Source organism: Nipponia nippon, unplaced genomic scaffold (assembly GCF_047370975.1).
Source record: "Nipponia nippon isolate SJK-2023a ecotype South Korea unplaced genomic scaffold, ASM4737097v1 scaffold_5, whole genome shotgun sequence".
In the NCBI taxonomy this organism is placed as follows: Eukaryota; Metazoa; Chordata; class Aves; order Pelecaniformes; family Threskiornithidae; genus Nipponia; species Nipponia nippon.
In genome coordinates, this window is record NW_028262369.1 from 41283012 (window position 1) to 41296377 (window position 13366).

General features: G+C 49.7%; 2 long non-coding RNA genes across 3 annotated transcripts in view; both read right to left on the reverse strand.

The window, feature by feature from the left end:
- LOC148052150 (uncharacterized) overlaps window positions 1-2158 on the reverse strand; it is a 48068-nt gene extending 45910 nt beyond the window's left edge. The window contains exon 1 of the long non-coding RNA XR_015698987.1: window positions 1599-2158. This is a non-coding gene — a long non-coding RNA (uncharacterized LOC148052150). The remainder of the gene's footprint in view (window positions 1-1598) is intronic.
- A 3459-nt stretch (window positions 2159-5617) lies between these two features.
- LOC148052151 (uncharacterized) lies at window positions 5618-13144 on the reverse strand. Of its 2 annotated transcripts, XR_015698966.1 has the most exons (5): window positions 13038-13144; window positions 11406-11575; window positions 10597-10669; window positions 8364-8441; window positions 5618-7941 (listed from the first exon to the last, which is right to left on the reverse strand). It is a non-coding gene; the product is annotated as an uncharacterized LOC148052151 (long non-coding RNA). The 2 variants fall into 2 exon arrangements; XR_015698967.1 differs by lacking the exon at window positions 10597-10669.
- Window positions 13145-13366: the final 222 nt, after the last annotated feature.

Sequence of the window (13366 nt, forward strand, 5' to 3'; positions counted from 1 at the left end):
TCATTATCCACTGCACTCGGTCACTGGCCAGCTTGTTGATGAGATTCCAGTTGAAATTAATACAAGATGCTTGCTTTTCCTACAGATTCCTTCCTTAGCATGAGCCCTTGCCTTCCTTGACATGTTACCACTACGCTTCCTACGAAAACGTGCGAGAAGACACCTTTGGTTTTGTAACACAGACTCTTCTCTGAATTTGAAAGAAAAGAGAAAAACAAAGAGAGAAAGAAAAAAAAAATGCTTTGATAGCCACATTACCTTAAAATTAAGAAAAAAATCTTTCCAACTCACTCTCCTCTCTTTTAATCTCATTTTAGGCGTAATTTCCTATATTCCTCTCGCACAGCAAGCGTTCAAGTTGCATTTTAAATGGCAGATAGAAAGTAAATAACAAACACTGTCATTTTTCCCCGCTGCGAAATTGAAGGCTGTAACCCCATTAGCTGGCGTTGGAACTCAAATAACCGATGCAGTGGCTCTCCCTCAACTTGAACAAAAGCCGTTTGAAAAAAGTAAAACGCACCGAGTCGTGGCGAAAACAGTCTACAGTGATACACCTGGACCGGTATTCTCCAGAATTTGGAGGCGCTCCACAAACGCCTGGAGAATTAGGCAGCAATCCAAACTTTGGTTGGTTTTTTGTTTGTTTTTTTTTTTTTTTTTTTAAATAGTAAAGAAAGCGATTTTCGGGGAGCAGCAGCCCCGCGCGGCGCCAGCCTCACCCTCGCCGTGTCCATCCCCTCCCTGAAAAGCGTCCCCCGCCCGCACGGCGCCCGCCGAAACTTCGCCGGCCGGGCCGCCGCCCCCCGCGCCCGCCGGCCCCTTCAGCACCGCCGCGGCGGACAGCGCCGAGCACCGCCCGCGCCCGCCGCCGCCGCCCGCTCCCGCCGGCGGGCCCCCGCCCGCCCCGGCCCCGGCACCCCGGGCACACACACACACAGACACACAGACAGACACACAGACACACACAGCCCCCCAGGAGCGAAGCCCCCGGCTCGCTGCCCGCCTCGCACCTTCTCCGCCGCATGCGGGAGGTGCCGGCGGCGGCGCGCCTCGGCGTTAAATACCTTTGTTCACCGGCTGCGGAAAGCCATGTTTACCGGCGCTTCCCCGCCGAAAAAAGCCCCGGTGCTGGAGCTCCAGCCCGGCGGGGCCGGGGAAGGGCCCCGGGGGGGCACCTCCACCGCCTCTGCCGTGGCCGGGGAAGGGAGCGGGGGGGGGGCAGAAGGGAGGGGAAGGGATGGAGGGAATGAAACAATTAAGCTATCAGGAGCGGAGCTCTGAGCTTGGGTTCGCCACGAAAAGCAAATTTCAGAGGGGGGGAGGAATATCGATCCCATCCGTCAATAGAGAGGCGCGATGTCTTTCCGTGCGAGAAATTGTTCTGAATTAGGGGGCTCGCTGGTGGAAGGGGGAGGGGGCGCGGGGAAAAATAAAAAAGAAAAGAAAAAAAAAGGGGGGGGGGAGAAAGAAAGGAGGAAGGAAGAAAATATTAATTCCCGCTCAAAGGCAGCCTCTTTTTAAAATCGCTGGGAGCTCGCTCCTTTCGCCACCTACCCGAGCAACCACCAGAAATCCACCTCTATTGAAGCGCTTACCCTTTAAATCCAGGTTTCGAGCAGAACTCCAACTGTGTGTAAAACCAGGGAGTCATCTGATGTGTGATGGGGAATGGGCTCTGGGCAGCAGAAAGCAGCTTTCTCTCCTGGTGCCGGATTACCATGTTAACAAACCCCGGGAAGGGACCCCGGCGCCTCTGGCTGGCCATGTCTCCTTGCTTTCACACATCGGCGGCTGCTCTTGCTTCCCATGTCCCCGGCGATCGCCTCTCAGATGAATGTGGGCTTCCAGAAAAGGAGTCGGGGGGGAGAGCAGGAAAAAAAAATCGCCTAATGCAATCAAATCGATCTGATCTACACCATCTGTCGCCTGCCACTACACACAAGCGTTAAAATAGGAAAACGGGAGACACTGACAGCTCAGGAAGGTTGCTCTGCAGAGTTCATTTTTAGCAGAGCATAATTGGGTATGGACAGCATACAGTTACCAAAGCTGCTGTTAACCATCCAGTAGAGGATCCCAAACATGCTAATGGTGGATTAATTGAGGAAGATCTGACGTGCAAGCTTCATAGTCTCTTATTCATGACTTCCCAACGGGAAAGGACCAATGCCGTGTGGGACTATGGTAACACAGAGTCAAAGAGCTGCTAAGAAAATGGCTCTGTGTTCATAGCACCTCTCTCTGATAACAAACATATGTCGACCAGAACCGTTTAGCAGGATGGGGGAAATGAAATTTTCTTAGCCGAGGTTAGCAATTCCCATCGCTTGCACTTAAAGACAAGTAAAAAATGGACTGCGGGTCTACGGCGCTTTCGAGTGCCGGTCTCGGGATTCGCAGCTAGTGAAAGCAGACGGCTCCTGCTCAGGTGGGGGCTTAAACCCCAAATCTCTCACTTCTTACTGGGACCAAAGTGCATCCATAGCAAAGCTCTAAGCATGCAGCGCTGCTAATTTCATCAGGAATGACGCAAGGTCGTTTTAATGCCAGGAACCCTTTTGACTTTTTCCAGCGGGAATGGCTTTTGGGCAAGACATTTCCGATCACTGAAATTTGACATAATCTCAGATAAATATGATTTGGGGGGGGGGGGGGGGGGAGGAAGGGGGCGGCGAGTTGGGAAGAGACGGAGTGTGCATCCAGACCTGCAATCACCCCTGCTGCCAACACTCCAATTTGCTCGCGTTTTCTAGTCTTTCCTGAATAATGAGGTTATAGAGATGTAATTATTAAAGCGCTGCATGCACACAAGCCGCAGACGTCTACGGCAGCCGCCTCTACGCGCACAGACGGGGAGACAAGACGCCCGTCGGGGTGCTCTTGTCCGCTCCCCCGTAAATCCATCCCCGCCGGGGGAAAGCGCTGCTCGGGCAAACGGGGAGGGGGGGGGGGGGGGGCACTTCCCCGCCGGCCCCCCCAGCCCCGCGCGAAGGGGAGCGGGGCCGGGGCGGGGGGGGCCGGGCGCTGTCCGCCCCCCCGGTGCTGCAGGGCAGCGGCCCCGGCCCCGCAGGCAACGGCCGGGAGCGAGGCGCCCCTCACCGCAGCGCAGGGCGCCGGGCCGCCGCCGCCGCCGCCGCCTCCTCCGAAGTCTGCGCGGTCGCCCCTGTCACTGGCTACAACAATTAGGAAAAGCTGCCGTTCGTTTCCACCTCGCCTATCTGATTAGCGGAGAATAATAACGCTAGCAATACGAATCCAAGCGGCTGAATGTAAATGTTCCGGCGAACAATTAGCGTTCAGGGTAATTCTGGAGTTAACTGCACGCCTCTCCTGGAAGTTTGCGTTAATCTCTTTAGAGTAAATCCAACAGTTATGAATTAGATTAGCCTTGAAAACGTAGCCTAAAGACAAATCAAACAATTTACCCCATCTTTTGTTTCGATATACATTAATTAAGCACTGCTGCCTACCTACACGGCGTTCTTGGGTCCCGGCCACGGTGCCGAGCCAACGAGCCCCGCCGCCTTTGTTAGCATTTGCGTCCAACTATTGCCCTCTGCAGGTCAAGTCCCAGCCGCGGCCGGCGAGCGTGCGGCGAGCAGGAGCCGCCGGGCTCGGCCCCCCCCGGCCCCCTTTCCGAAAAAGATCCAACTTTTGTTGGGTTTGATTCTTCACCACGAGGGCTCGGACGTGTTTCTTTTGGAGGGGCTACGAGCGGAGAGAGCCGGCACCGGGCAGGGCACGGAGCACCGCTCCGGCTGTCCTCAGCCCCTCTTCCAGCCCTGGCCAGAAGAGCAGGAGACAGAACAAGGCGAGGTGCCGCTCTGAAGACATGTTTTCTTTCTCCCCGTCTCTCCATACGACGACGGGAAGCTTCCTAGGCAAAGCCTGCCCTTTCCCCGGGTTTGCCGAGGAACAAGGCGAGAACCCGGCATCAAACAGGGCCAGGCGGGTGCCGGCGCTCAGCACCCCGCCCGACTCCCCCCCAGCCGGGCAACTTTTTCCCCGGGCACAACTCGAGAGTTTGCCGCTCTCGCTCCCGGTCCCAGGGAAACCTCCCGGACCGCGGCGGCGGCTGCGAGGGGCCAGCCCGGCAGCGGCCCCTCCCTCCCTCCCTCCCTCCCTCCCTCCCTCCCTCCCGCCCCAGCCCCAGCCCCAGCCCCTACCCCAAACCGATGCCTTCTGCTCCTGCGGGGACAGCGGGAACTTTGGGCACCGCCCGGTGCCGGTGCCGCTCCCGCAGCCGCGCTCCGCCGTGCCCCCGCATGCCTCGGCACCACTCGGCAACGCACAGAATGCTGTGCCAGAGCAAAAGAAAAACCATGTTAAAGCGATCTAGCTATTGTTACTTATCATTCAGGATCTTCAGTGCCCAATAAAAGGTGGCTGCTCCCTTTCTCTTTCCCACCACACCTGAACACCGGGTTGTAAGGACTGGCTTTATTCCCTCTCTCCGCTTTCTACCCGGGGTTATCACTGTTCACACGGGCTTCGGCACCGCTCCGGAGCCCGGCACCGGAGCCGCCTGCGCCCCGCTGCCCTCGGCAGGCATGGCCGCCCGTTACCGTTAACAACAAGACTGTCTTTTCTGGCGGCTCCACGCCGCAGCCAGGCGGGGAGGAGGCCGGGCCGCGGCCAGGGCGGCAGACCCCGTCCCTGCCGCAGGCTGCCCGAGGAGGGGGAGCGGCCGCGCACCCCGCGCTGCCGCAGAGGCGGACACACGGCGGCCTTTTGTCTCCCGGCAGCCGCCGCCTCGCCCGGCCGGGGGGCGGCCGCTCCCCCGGTCCGCGCTTCTCTGTCCCGGGGCCGCGGCGGGCGGAAGCGGCGCGGGCGGGCTCCGGCGCGGTCCGTCCCGCACCCGCGGAGCTGCGGCAGCCCTGCCGCGGCGGGGGCTGCGGGCAGGCGCCGGCCAGCGCCCGCCCGAGGACGGGGGGGCTGCCGACGCCGTGCCGTACCGGGCCGGGCCGTACCGGCCCCCGCGGCCCCAGCCCGCCGGCGCGGCGCGCAGCGGCGCGGAGCGGCGGCGCCCCCTGCTGGCCGCGCGCAGGCAGGCGCGGCCCGGGCCCGGCCGAGGAGCTGCGGGCCCTGCGCCGCCCGCCCGCCCCGCCGGCGGCCACCCCGGCCCGGGCCGGCCCCGGGAGCGAAGCAGAGTGCGGTGGGGGGCGGCGGCGGGCGCGGGACAGCGCCTCCCGCCCGGGGGGCTGGCAGCAGACGAGGCTCTGGGCACGGGCAGGGAGGCGAGCGGGGGCACCCAGCCCTTCCCCGTGGAAGGGCGGGAGGGGATGTGGGGCTGCGCCAGCGTCCGCCTGCTGTGGCAGCGGGGCCGGTTGCCTGCCCTCGGGAACAACGGCACTGGGGGACGCGGCCAGCAGGCTCTTGGCAGGTTCTCCGCTCCCTGGGGGCTGCACAGGGTCTAGCCTCTGCGCACGGTCTTCAGCCGTATAAGAAGAAAGCCGCGCATGGTGCCCCGCTACCTGCCCCTGCCCGCCTCCGTCCCTGCTCTCCCATCCTCGACAGCGAGCACAAAGAGTTCCACGTTCAACACTGCCTTGAGCTGTTTCGTCTCTATTCCTACATTGGCACTTCAGAGCAGGGAAGGATTACCTGGGAATGCTGAAGAACATCCCAACTGCTAGGTTGGTGGGATAATCAGGGAACTGAAGAGACTGTCTGAGCAGAGGAGCCTAAAAACCAAAATATACGTGATGCAATGTGAAATACGTTGTGGCTGGCTACTTCTTTTTCCAGAATATCACCAAGACGTTCTAGCTTGGTGAGGTTCTGGCTGTTACCTGCGAACATCGGACTTGTGTGGCCCGAGACTCTAGCTCTCTGGCTGTCTCCGGTATGATACTCAGTTTATAAGCTGATCGAGATCCTTTTTAAAAGTGCTTACTTTCTCTGGCCCTACTATTCCCCTTGGAAAGCTGTTCCAGAATCTCATAACTCGGCTTCTTAAGATTTCCAGCCTACATTTATTAGGGGCCTGTTTATATCCATTTGTTCAGATGCCAATTTTGTCCTTGAACTTAATTAGTTCTGATATTTACTCCCCTCACGGTGTACTAATATTCCTTCTCATCATTTCTTTTGTTTAAATCAAGCTTTTCGGTCTTGTCTCATAAGATAGAATCTTCATTTCCCTGATTATCCCCATATCCTAGCAGCTTATGAAAACTGGGTCGTGACCAACACCCAGAAATTACGGTTTTCAAAAGGGTTCATTATTCTATCCATTTTCAGTTTGACCAAGACACAAGTAGGGAGAATGATTAGCATAAGGTCAGACAAACCACAATTCTCCTGACTTCAAGTTCTTTCGCAATCTATCAGGGACATGAGTTCTGAAAGGCTTGTGGTTTATAACTTGGCATTACATCAATGCACATTTATATACCTATATATCATCTTCTGGAGGGGAAGAATGGCCTTGTAGTTAAGAGGGTACATTAGAAATCTGGAGACTTCGCTTTGAATGCCAGGTCTGCCACAGGCAACAGGGGTAACTTTGGTGAGTCCTGTAGCCCTTTTTCCACAATCCACCAATTTTAAAATGGGGCCAGTAATACTCCTGTCCTCACCTCTTTTTCCTTCCCATGTATCTGCTTGCATCGTATGCTCTCAGACCGAGTACCTTCTTTCTGGGTACTCCTGATGCCTGGCGCTCTGAAGTCCAAATGCGTCTGCGACTCTTAGGCTGACAGTTTAAAATAGCCCCTACTCTTATAAAATCTACTTTAAGGATCTATCCTAAAAGCTGTTAGTCAGTAAGCACAGTAGGAACTGGAACTCCTGAGATCTGCGGCCCGTTGATTACGTGAAAAACATTCTCCGTTACTAAACTAAACCCAGCAGTGAAGTCAGAGACGTTTAACAGCAAAGCTGCATCCTGACTTCTGGTTTTCAAGTCTTTGCCTGGTTGAAGACCAAGTCAAAGCTTTGTTATTATATATTATTTAAACTTGTGCACAATTTAACACCTTTTCTTCGCCAGTTTTCACCTCAGACGGCAATTTTTGACCAACTAATACAGCACAGAAACTGAAATAAAACTGGAAGCCCCGGCAGCCCCATAGCTGGAGTAGTCCTGGTAATAACAAATACTATCGTTGTCCTTCCCCAGCAATCTGAGTGTGGAAGGTTGAGACTGAGCGCAGAAATAGAGTGCACTCTGTTGAGCGGAGGTGAAGCACTGATATTTATGGGCGTAATTATCACAGAGAAAAACTGGAAAAATATGATTACAGCAAATTGTAACTCTCTCAGATATGTTCTTCGTTGTTAGAAATAGCTCAGCTGAGACCGAACCAATATGAACAACAGACTGGGAGTGTCAGACACTGATTCTCTGGAGGCTGATACCATCAGACCCTCTGAGCAGAACAGCATCCAACTTCAGCATATTAGAGAGCTGGGTGTCAGCAGCCTGCGCCTCTTCCCGGCCATTCTTCTCGTGTAAAAACAACCAAACAAAATGAGAGCTGCGGGGCTCCCTGCTGGAAAAGCTGACATGGGGATGCTGCCCTTAAAGACTGCTGGTAGGAGAGGTGGCCGTCTCAGAGCCAGGCAGTTCTCCTACACTCTTCTATCAGCAGTTGTAGCCAAGAAGCACTGCTAAGCAGCTGGCAGAAGATACTGTGTTTCAGAGCACGACTGTGTAGACGCAGTGGGGTGACATGACCATGCACAACACCCATTGCTGCAGTGGTGCTGCCTTTCCCTTTGATACCGTTGTTCCTCTCTTAGCTTCAGCTGCTCTGTTTGCCAAACGGGCGATGCCTCCGGAGAGCTCCTGCCACGGGCACAGCCACAGATTCACCTCAGCCCATGGGGAGTGAGGAGGAGCCTGGTCAGATGACGGCTTCTGCTGAAGGAACCGCAGCAGCCCAAAGCAGAGCACGGGGCCATAAGCTGTAATGGTGTGTTGAGTCTCAGGACCTTAAAGGAAACGAAAAGGAACTGTAAGCTCTGCAAGCTTCGCGGGTTGTATGGGAAGAGAGCATACAGCTAAGAAAAACAAGCCTCAAAAAGACACGATTGCTTTGGCAGCAATTCTGTTTGCCCTGTGTGCAGGGGGGTCTGAACATGGTTTGTGCAGACAGGTTTTATGCCTCCGTATTTATGTGATGTCTTGGCTTGATGCAAGTCTTCTGCACCAGGGTGAATGTTGTCTCTCTGAGTCAGTTATATTTGGGGAGGGATTTTCACCACACTTCCATGACAGAGTATTTTACATGCTGCGTGCACCTAACATCTTGCAACTGATGTTTAGAAATTTTTAGAAGCAATAACCAATATTGCATAAAAACAAAAATATCACCTAATAAAGTAGTGAACTGTTCTCATTTAAATGTACCTACCCCATGGATCAGATGCATCAAAGAAGTTCTTCAGGCAGCTTGAGAGCTCTGTAGGTGTTGTTGCTGCTCTCAAACAGTCTGTGAGAAGAATTATAAATGGTATTTACCTTTTAATTAAACAAAACATCTTGCAAATTAAACACATGCTCTTGCACATCGAAATTTAGTTAGCATCCATTTTTATCGTGCATCCTATGGCTCTCTGACAACCTATTGAGTCCACAGCCAAATCTGAACACACATTGCTGGTCTGCTTTTCCCCTACATCATGTTAGATTTTATCACATCTGAGGGGAAAAAAACATTCTGTAATTGATTGCTAATACTTCAGCAGATCTCCTGCTTAATATTCTTGTTGCTTAAGAAAAACCCCAAAATATATTGGTGTGTCCTGGCAATGGCAGAGACGCAGTTTTGGACACTTGTGTGACATACATCTTATTATCTTACGTAGAAAATTTGACAGTGAATGACAGAACACCTTAAAGGGATTTAAGAAGATGATAAAGGCAACAGCTTTCACATGAATACAGAGTCTAGTTCCTAACAGTTACAAGCTTTTTATACATGCATCCTTGTAATTTGACATTTATAATTCACTGTAGTGCTGAATCTCTGTCATTTTCTCACTGTCAGGTTCTCTATACGCGGATGTACATGTTCTTTCTAATTAGTATATGTATTTGAACATTTAATCTCAGCTTCTCTCCACCTGATTGTGTGGTTACACATTGATCTGTTCTGTATCAACAAATGCTTTTGGTAAAAGTTATATAGTTATGTGTGGCTCCTCTCTCTAAACAGGTGCCTATATCTTCTCTTTTTTTGGCTGTAAAACCATTTTAACCTAAACAAAAGCATTAATTCACAATGTATTTAATAATTGGTGAAAATAAGTATCCTGTAGAGAAACATTAACCCTTGAGATTACATTTTTATTTACACATGCATGCTTTACATCTTTTATTGTGCATAGCATCTTCCTCACAGGGAACGCCAAAGACCTTTTCAGAGGCATTGATACTTTTGCAATGCTGATAAACATTAGACCTATTTTTGTCCTTGGAGGAACAGTGCAGAAACATTGCAGAACTTGCTCAAGGTGAGCTAAGGAACCAGTGAGACAGCTGCAGACAGAGCGAGCCCCGAGGTCTCAGCACCTGACCTGAAGCCCACTGAAGAACACAATCAATATGAAAAGCAAGTTGCATTTGCAGGCCCCAGTTCCAGGGCTGACCTTTCACCGCCTGCTCATCCTTCTGCATTAGCAACCGGGGCGAGGGGGGGGTGTGTGGGGGGGTGTGTGTGCCAAGCCATCACCTGATATTCCTGTTTATTAGTTAACTTAGTTGAGATTTAATTCAATTGAAATGAAGGCCTTTCAGTTTCATGTTGAAACAGGCAATGAAGGACACACCTTTTAGTAACTGTCATACTGAATAAGAAGTCAAATAAAGTATTTATTCTGAATGTTTTAAATATTACGGCTTCATATGTAAAGTAGGATAAATTCAAGTGGTTGTACTGTTTAAAGCACAGAATAAAAAAAGAATAAAGGGGCTGCTATTTGTGTAGTAGAATTAAAACATCCCCTCTACTGGTATTTAAAAAGATATCTTCAGGATGAATCCAAATCAAACTTTTCACAGCTTTCAGCTGATTAGTGTTAAATGTATTAATACAAATACTGACAGCCATTTTAAATGCTCATAATGGAACTCATGGTTTTGACAGATACCAGGTTTACTTTGAGAAGAAAAAGCACAGTAGCAGTACAGGAAAACTCACCCATACAGTTCAGGAGAGTGTAAATAGAGACTATTTTAAAGAAAAAGAGTACGTGGACAGATGTCAGGCCGCCGTTCATACCATTCAGTGGAAGAGCTGGGATTTTTACAAGCAACTAGCTGTGTGCCGACCGCCTCAGACTCTGGGAACACAGGGCAGATCCTGCACTGCCTCCTCTAAACGTTTCCCGCTTTAGTCACACAGTATTTTCAATAGGGAAGAAAATCTGCTCAGGCCAACAACTTTCACAAATATCGATCTTTACTTCTGCTGATGTGTAAAGCAGATCTGGGCAGTAGAAGAGATATTTTGTTTAGTTTTTTTCTTTGGGTCTAATTATTGATCTGCAAAGTTCCACTTGGTTTACACAAGATTAATGCAAGAAATGCGAAAAACCAAGTTTGTTTTCAGAGCTCTCTAGTCTGAGCAACTATTTCAAAATTACCTTGATGGCACTGGTTGGAGGTTTACTTCTTTATATTGCTCAAATATCTTCTAAAATATAGTCATAGTAACACCTATTAAAAAATTAATCTGATTAAAAGCTGCCCTGGAAAATATCAATAGCATCAAATAGCATACAAATGTTCCTAAATACAAAATGGAAGGCAAGTGACTCACTTATGCTTTTTGAAATAAAAAGACAATATAGGCATCATATTTTATATTCTCAATATACTTTTATGTTAATCTTTGAGAATCACAATAGAAATCCCATCTCTCTCAATTTCTGACTTGGAAAAAAATTCCTATTCAGTTAGTGAGGATTTTCAGTAAGTAGAAAATGATTAAGGATTTTAGAATACATTGCCTGGGTCAGAGGTGTCTTTGGAAACATGACAAGTCTATGAATTTTCAGGATTTTTTTCCATGGCAGCTGAATACGAGTTGGAGGGTTTCCAAACCCAAGAAGAACAATGCATTGCCATGGCCGTGCTCACAGAAAACCATGGCACAGCCCCGAGGAAACAGCCAGAAGGGCTACAGCTTCATTGTAAAACTTTGGGTAGCGTAACAAGTAGGGTAAAAAGTTCTTTCACGAATGTGAAAGATAGTTTTTCTTTGAAGATCATCTGATTTTTAATTATGAGTTCACTCTATCCTGAGTCCCTGTTTTGCTGGTGTTTCTGCTCAGCCAGGTGAACTACTGCCATTTCTGAGATCTGGGAGCATGAATCTCCACTTCCAGCATCTTTAAATGCTGAGTTCTTCCAGCGTTTAGTAAGCCCAAGTCAGGCCACGCAACAAAATTACCTCTCGCATTCTGCTTTATTGCAGAGGATCTGTGCTTTGCCTGAAGGCAGGCAGGCTGCCCCCGGGGATCAAACAGGCAGGCTTCTCAAGCGGGTGTCTCAGCTTAGGTCTGCAGTAAAATGAAGTGCACTTTGTACTTGCGAACATTTACATACAGTATACGAGGAGTGCTGCAAGAGAAAGTTCACTAGTATGAGCATATGTATCATTCTCTTTGATATATATCTTCTATTTTCTGATCCCATTACTTCAGATCAGCTCTAAGTCTTATATCTAAACAGTCAGTCCAAAGGGAAAGTCTCTATTTACAGGCTGGATTAAGAGCTTTAGCAAAAGGCAAGGTAGAAAGACATTCATTTACTATATAAGAAAGAGAACTTCTTTGTATTTTATCGCTTGCCAGCATCTTATGAGTCTTTTTCTTTTCTTTTCTTCCCCTCCAAACAGAAAGTAGAATGGGAAGTTCCCATTTCACAGCATGGATCAAGAAAAGAAAAAAAAACATATTGTGCAACTTTCCCTTTTTGCCTTTAATGGGTTTACTCTTGCTTCACCCCTCAGGGCTCCTGGAAGCATATGTGTTCAGCTGAAATGCCACTCTGCTGCCTCATTAGACCTTTTCCCAAGACTTTTCTTAAGAAGCGGGTATTTGGAGGAGAACAAGACTGGAAGGCAAGGGAAGGGCTGGAGCGGAGTTGCCTTCAGCCAAGCTAAGGACCAGTCCCTCTCCACAGGCAAAGGGAAGGGATGCACCAACCACTGGTGGAGGGGGCAGGCAGTGGGCAGAGAAATGTATAGCACAGCAGGAGCTGCAACAAGAAAGAATGAAGCAGATAAGTCCAAAAGGATCAATAATGCAATGCATGGAGCGAGCGTGTTGGGGACCGGGAAAGCCTCTTCTCTCAGGCAGGCCCCCACAGGACATCCTACCAGGGCCTCCTTGCAACAAGCACTGCAAGTCACCAAAGACTCGGCAAGAGAGGGAAAAAGAATTTCTCCATCTTGGATTATTTATTTTTGGGCAGACCAAACATAAAAAACAATTAAGGGTTAACTGAGGCTAATCAAAACTTTCAATTTTTGAGATATCAGAATGTTTGCATTGATTTTTTTTATAATCTATTTGTTTACCATAACATTTTTTGAAACAAAATCCTTCATTTCAAAATGGCTGAAAGGGAGCATTTTTACAGTGTATAATATTCATAATAATAGAAAGTTACTTTTCCAAAATAGGAGAAAAGCAGAAATAAGCTTTCTCCTACAAAAGTTGTGCTAAAAAGTTAGTAGTACGAAAGGATGAACTTTTACAAAAAAATTCCCAATGATACACCTGAATGGGGGAAAGAGGAAGAAGGCAGAACAGAATGGAGGCAAAGCATCGCTTTGTGAATCCTTACTCAGGCTAATTCCCACAGTCTGGCTCAGATTTGCAAGGTTAGGCCTAGGTAAGTTTATAAAGTTCCTCATTAACTTTTTGCCACAAGCCAGCCCGGAGCTTGGTGATCCCTCACCTGCACCGGGGGCTCCAGCCTCTGGTCCGAGGTGCTTCCTGAGCATCACACCCCTTTGCTGGCATGGCCCCAGCCAGCCCCGTAACCCTACGAACCCTCATCTTTTGCACATACTTACTGCGTCTTCTTACAGCTCGGATTCACAGCTCTTCTCATCAACCCCAGCACCTTTCTTCACCTTCAGGTAAAATTCCTCTGCTCCAAACTCCACTTTGGTAGGCAAACTTGGTCTGAGTCATTTCCCAGCCTAATGGCCTCTTTAGTATGTGTATTAACCCAAATCACCTGTGTAGGAGCCACCCAGGGTGAATGATCCCTCATTACCTCTGGTCTGGGAGATGGATAACATCATCCTGATAGCTCAGGGTGGGTTTCATCTATACAGACACTTTCATGATAAAACAATTAATCATGTCAACCAGCATTTTTCATTAGTACGTCAGTGTG